Source organism: Ornithorhynchus anatinus, chromosome 17, assembly GCF_004115215.2.
Source record: "Ornithorhynchus anatinus isolate Pmale09 chromosome 17, mOrnAna1.pri.v4, whole genome shotgun sequence".
NCBI classification, from domain to species: Eukaryota; Metazoa; Chordata; class Mammalia; order Monotremata; family Ornithorhynchidae; genus Ornithorhynchus; species Ornithorhynchus anatinus.
This window is the reverse complement of record NC_041744.1, coordinates 41,710,828-41,717,371: the sequence shown is the minus strand read 5'-3', so window position 1 is coordinate 41,717,371 and position 6,544 is coordinate 41,710,828. Positions and strand designations below refer to the sequence as shown.

The 6,544-nt window shown below is 45.9% G+C and overlaps 1 non-coding gene across 1 annotated transcript; it reads right to left on the bottom strand.

The window, feature by feature from the left end:
- Nucleotides 1–1,275: 1,275 nt before the first annotated feature.
- LOC114818096 lies at nucleotides 1,276–1,413 on the bottom strand. Its single transcript, XR_003765917.1, has one exon. It is a non-coding gene; the product is annotated as a small nucleolar RNA SNORA7 (small nucleolar RNA).
- Between the last annotated feature and the right edge of the window lie 5,131 nt (nucleotides 1,414–6,544).

Sequence of the window (6,544 nt, the reverse complement as noted above, 5' to 3'; positions counted from 1 at the left end):
TCTAAGTGCTGGGGTAGATACAGGGTAATCAGGTTGTCCCACGTGAGGCTCACAGTTAATCTCCATTTTACAGATGAGGGAACTGAGGCACAGAGAAGTGAAGTGACTTGCCCACAGTCACACAGTTGACAAGTGGCAGAGCCGAGAGTCGAACCCACGCCCTCTGACTCTGAAGCCCAGGCTCTTTCCACTGAGCCACGCTGCTTCCATTCCCTCACAACATCTACGTGCATATCCTTATAATCTGCTCCTCCACTACCTGTAATTTATTTTAATGTCTGTCCTCTCTGCTAGATTGTAAGTTCCATGAGGACAGGGAGCATGTCTTCTTATTCTATAACACTTTCCCAAGAGCTTAGTAGAGTGCTCTGCTCTGTGAGCTGTAAGCACTCAGAAAATATGATTGAATGAAAAATATTATTTATTGAATGATAGATGGGTGATATGTGAACAGATAAAATGGAGTGAGTGTAAAAAGTGGGCAGTACAGGGGACCAGTTCAGGATGTAGGGCAGCCTCAGCATGTGGTTGAGAGGTGGAAGTAGAGTCAGTTTATAGACCTGAGAAGGAGTCTCCAGAGAGGTAGCAGAAAACCAAACTAATGTTCAATCAGCGCTTCCAGGAGTGGAGAATGCTCAGCAGTGGGGAAGGTGGCTATGCGGTCAAGAACTGTTTGAATAATAAACTTGGCACAACCTTTCTCAAACTCTGATAGACCCCACTCAAATCCAGGGATGTTTTACAATTTTGATGACTCTGGAATGCTCCGTGTGACCCTGGTGGAAATTACTTCCTCTCCAATTGTTGGCCACTTCAGTCTCTGCTTTTGTAAAGTTACCAGGGAGGTAACTCTGCCCCATTCCCCCTAGCCCAGACCTACCTGGTTTCCAAGACTTTTTATTTCCCTGTCTTCCTTCTCCACACCCGAAATTCGCCCCCATCTTCAACGAGGCAGAGTCATATAGAGGATCTCACTGTTCCTGCCAATGCTGCCGTCCCTGCTGTTTTATTCTCTGCCCCTCCCTTCCTTTTTCTCCTTCGTTACTTACTCCTGAGTCTTGTCTTATGCCATCGAGTCATTTCCAACCCACAGCTAGACCACAGACACATCTCTCCCAGAATGCCCCGCTCTCCGTCTACAATCGTTCTGGTAATGAATCTATAGAGTTTTCTTGGTAAAAATATGGAAGTTGTTTACTCCTTCCGGGCAGTAAACTTGAATCTCCACCCTTGACTCTCTCTCATGCCACTGCTGCCCAGCCCAGGTAAGTTTTGACTTGTAGCAGATTGCCTTCCACTCACTAGCCACTGCCCAAGCTAGGAATGGAATGAGTAGGCCTCTGCTTGACTCTCCCTCCCATAGCTGAGACTGGTGGAGTACTGGAAACTCTACAGGTGCGACCTTGAAAGGGGTCCCAAAAGAGAAATTCATTTATCTAAGGTGTCAATCATTTCCCTGATAGTGCCATCTTGAAGATGAGGAAAAGCAGGAGAAGTCTGTTATTTGGAGAAGAAGTTCTTGTTCCTTCTAGGTTTCATTTGTCAAGCACTTGCTATGTGCCAAACACTGTACTAAGTACTGGGTAGATACATGATTGTTAGGTCAGGCAGTCACTGTCCCACAAGGAATTCACAATCAAAGGTGGAGAGGGGAGAATGGTTATTAAAACCCCCATTACAGATGAGGAAACTGAGGACAAGAGAAGCTAAGTTAAGTGCCAAAGATAACAGAGAAGCAGCATGGCTTAGTGGAAAGAGCACGGGCTTGGGAGTCAGAAGTTGTGGGTTCTAATCCCAACTCCACCTCTTATCAGCTTTGTGACTCTGAGCAAGTTACTTCACTTCTCTGTGCCTCAGTTAACTCATCTGTACAATGGGGATTAAGACCGTGAGCCCCAGGTGGGGCAACCTGATTACCTTGTATCTACTCCAGTACTTAGAACAGTGCTTGGCACATAGTAAGCACTTAACAAATACTATCATTATTATTAAATTGCAGAGAAGCCCAGGACTTCTGATGGTAGGGGAAGTTTCCCCTTTTGTAGAAGCTTCAGCTTTAGGGAGAGAACAAAATCAGGGACTTATTTAAAGCTGCCCCCTAACATTTAATAGTTTAATTAAAAATCATTTATGACGATTAGCCACCAAAGTTTGTGTGAGATTCTTGTTTGGATAAGAAAATCTTATCCACAGGGCAGAGCTGGGAAAGATACAGCTCCCCATGTCCCAAGAACCAGCCCAGAACCAAAGTGAAAAATTACATCTGTAATCTGTAAGAGCCCCGAGTGGGCTCTTCCACTCCCCACCTAACTTCCCCGGCTTTCCTGTTCCTGTCCAGGCATAGGCTACCTGTTACAGTGGGGTGAGAATAGCTCTTGAACAGTTGACTCACATTAGATTTGTGCTGTAGAATCGGGGAGGCAGAGGAGAGCTCGGAGTAGGCAGTAAGTGAAGGGGAATTGGGGGAGTGGCAGGGTGCAGAGGCGGGGATATGGGGGAGCAGGGGCAAGAAGCAGAACCAGCTAGCTTCCCCCCAGATGCTTCCCACAGCATTTGGGGTACAATCCTCAAGGTCACTGGATGGTGCAGTCCAAAGGTGGGGGAGGCAGGAGGAGCTATCCACCTCCATATCAAACAAAAACTTCTCACCAATGGCTTTAAATACTCCATCATCTTGCCTCTTCCTAACTCACCATCCTTCTCTCCTTCTACAATCCAGCTCACAAGCTTCACCCACTGGTGCTAACTTTCTCACTGGGTTCGATCTCACCTGTCTTGCCGCTGACCCCTGGCCCATGTCCTGCTGGCCTGGGATGCCCTCCCTCCTCAAATTTGCCAATTACTCTCCCCCCACCCAAAGCTTTATTGAAGGCACATCTCCTCCAAGAAGACTTCCCAGACTAAGCCCCACTTTTCCTCATTTCACACACCCTTTTGCCTTCACCCCCTTAAGCTCCATAGCTTTTATGTATATATCCTTAATTTTATTTATTTTTATTGATGTCTGTCTCCTCACCCTAGATTATGAGCTCACTGTGGGCAAGGACTATCATTATTTAATGTTGTATGGTATTTTCCCAAGTGTTTAGTGCATTTATCTGCACACAGTAAGTGCTTAATAAATACAGTTGAATGAATGAATAAATGAATGAGCTAAAACCCAGTTCAAATTGCTAAGTGTTCCAGGTAGGAACAGGCATCTGGACATGAAGGCTCTTTCCATAGAAAGATTTCCCATCTGTACCAGGCCCTGCCAGCCTGTTTTCATGGTCTCTATTCCATGACCTCTTCCCTGTTCCTAACTGCCTCCTCCACCGCTTATCCTCCACTCTTGGCTCTTCCACACCCAAGCTCACTGCCCAGGCTTCACCTTCCTGTCCAGGCACAGGCTGCCTCCGACAGAGGGGTGAGAATAGTTCCTGGACAATTGACTCACACTGGATTTGCACTGTAAGATGGGGGAGCCAGAGGAGAGCCCCAAGTAGGCAATAAATGAAGGAGAGTGGGAGGAATGGTAGGAGGCAGGGGCAGGGACGGGGGGAGCAGGAAAGACAGGTGTTGGAGGGAACTGGCTGCTACACTTTGCTGCCCCTGCTGCATTTGTGTCCCAGGCCCCAGGTGGGCCAAGGGGCTCTGGCTCTGAGCACATAGCAGATTCACCTGGGGGTGGAGTCCTAGGCCGAGCTGCCCGGACTCTGCTCCTCAGTGCTGGAGACCTGCTGATGAGACAGGCTGGGAACAGGCTGAGATACAGTGAGAAGATTGGGGTTCAGGGAGCAGAGTCTGTGGGTTGAGTTGGAATAGGAAATCAGTAAGGTGAGATAAGAGTGGGAGAGATGACTGAGTGCCTTAAAGCCATTGATATGGAGTTTCTGTTTGAGGTGGAGATAGAGGAGAAAGAAGACTATTGTCAAAATTCAGACCTAATCAAGCATTCAAGCGTTTGTTGAATAATCATTAGAATTAGAATTAGCATAATTCTCTAATCTAATTGGAGGGAGACAGCATTAACAACACACACAGTTGGAGGAAACAACAGAGTGCAAAACTATGCATTTAAGTGCTACAATGTGGGTGTGAAGACCTAAGAGCATGGTGTTGACAAAGCACCTAAGAATGAACAAAACCAAAAGTAATGTATGGTTCTCCAAAAAAGGAGCAGGGGATGACTGCCAAGTGATAAGTTTCCAGCAGAACCAGTGTCACTGATAGAGAAATAATATGGAGCCATGTGCAATCCCTTGGGTACGCCATCTCTCCTTCCCTCCTCGCCTCTTACACCGAGGAAGCATTTATCAAGCCTTTACAGTGTACAAAGCACTGTACTAAGCTTCTGGGAGAGCAGAAGACAATAGAGTTGGTAAAAACAATCTCTGTCTTCAAGGGGCTTACAGGCTAGCAAGGGAGACAGACATTATATTATATCACAGATAGAAGAAGCGTAAGAATATAAGGCTATGTACAAAAGTGTTGTGGATATAAAGGTGCATGAGAACCTAAGTTCTTAGAGGATATGAACTCAAGGGCATTACTGATGCAGAAGGAAGGTGGGGAAATGAGAGTTTAGTCAGGGAAGGCTTCCGGGAGGAGATATGATTTACGTAGGGCTTTGAAAATAGAAAGAATGCTTAAGAATAACTATGGTCTTTGCTAAGTGCTAATTTTTGTGCTAAGTATTTATCAAAACTTTTCTGGCCATGCCTATGTCTTGCAAAGTATGGCCCACAACATGTCTAATGTGCAATTGGCATGAGAGGTTAGTGTTTCTGCTCCCAGAAGCATTTCCCTGTTAGTTGTGAGAAGAAATCTGAAGCTTCTCAGGTCTGACAGGAAATCATGCCACCTTCAAGAAGCCTTCACTACTTATCTTGAACACCTCAAACTATAAAAGCCAACCAGCCATTTCTAGCACTGGTATTTATTCTCACTCATCATCACCATTTGTGTAGAAATGTTTATTCATTGATTGTACATTTGATATTCATTTTGATTACTTTAGTTGTAAGCATTTTTAGGTGTGTCTTCCCTTTTGTAAACTCCTTGTGGACAGAGAATGTATCACTCCTCCTCATTGCACTTTCCCAAGCACTGAGACCAGTGCATTGCACTGAGCTGGAACTCAATAAACAGCACCATAACTACTACTAATAATAAATATTTGGTATTTAATTGCATACTATGGATCAATCACTGGTCTAAGCAGTGGGATAGAAAAAAGTTAATCAAGAAGGACCCAGTCCCTGTCCCACATAGAGCTCACAGTTTAAGTAGGAGGGAGAATAGGTATTTAAACCCTGGTTTACAGGTGAGGAATCTGAGGCACAGAGAAAGCAAGTGACTTGCCCAAGGTCACAGAGCAATCAAGTGGCAGAGTCAGGATTAGAACCCAAGTCCGCCAACTCCCAGGCCCATGCTCTTTCTGCTAGGCCATGTTACTTCTCCACTGATGCTATGACTGCTACTAATTGTTACTGTTATTATTGGATTACGACTTTTATTTCTCCCGATATTACTACTGTTATGTTACCACTTCTATTTCTACTGCTGGTGCCACTATTATTATTATTGTTACTCCTGTTGCTATGACTACTGCTGTGGCTTCTCCTCCTCCTATTTCCGTGGGAATCAGGTAAGGACTCCATCGGGCAGAAGAGGCAGCTTGGCAGCAGACTGGGTGAGAGGCACGTGTTGATAGCTGTCGTGCGGTGAGCAGGGCCAGGCCTTAGAGCAGCCTGCAGACAACCATCAGCAGCCATAGCCACCACCAGGAAACAATGGGCCCTGGAGCCCTTTCGATAGGTCTTCCCAGTCTGAGCTGTGCCCAGGGAGAATCCCTGGCCTGGTGATGTAGACACCTCCTACTTAGCCCTCAGCCACAGTTGAAGGATGCACGCGGCTGCTCACTCAGTGTGAGGACCCAACAGGACGTTGGGAACTTGGGAATGTGCTCACTTCCCATGTTTGGTCCCCTCTCCTGCAAGTCATCCAGCAGTGGTGAACGGTACTGACTAATTAGTTCAGATTGACGTGGCTCTCTGCAGCTAAAGCTGCAGAAGATGGGGTCAGAGAGAGAGACACTGAGCCAGCAGAAGAAAGGAACTTAAGGGAAAGATCTGAGGCTGAGCTCGATAATGAAAGTGGAATGGTCATGTAGGGAGAAGACTGATCTGGAAGGGCAGCTTCCCCCATTGAGGACAGCTCAGCCATCCCGGTAACACTTATTCCCATAATGAATATGATTAAACCTTCCTGTACTAGATCAACGTTCTTGGCTCTGACTTTCTCTACTCCTTCTCTAGTTGTGTAGATCTGTTCAGTGAACTGCTAGTGAGCTAGAAATGGATACTTCTGATGGAAACGGCATGGAGGGTCAAAGGAAACTTCACATTATTTCTAAGCCATAAAACCCTCCTGTGGGGGAGATAGGATACTCTGGCAGATCACAACTTTAGGTGCAAATTTTTACTCAGGCCTTGACCAGAATTGGTAAAAACAATTAAATGTTGACCTATTTAGTAAACACTCCAGAGAATGGAGTTGAAAT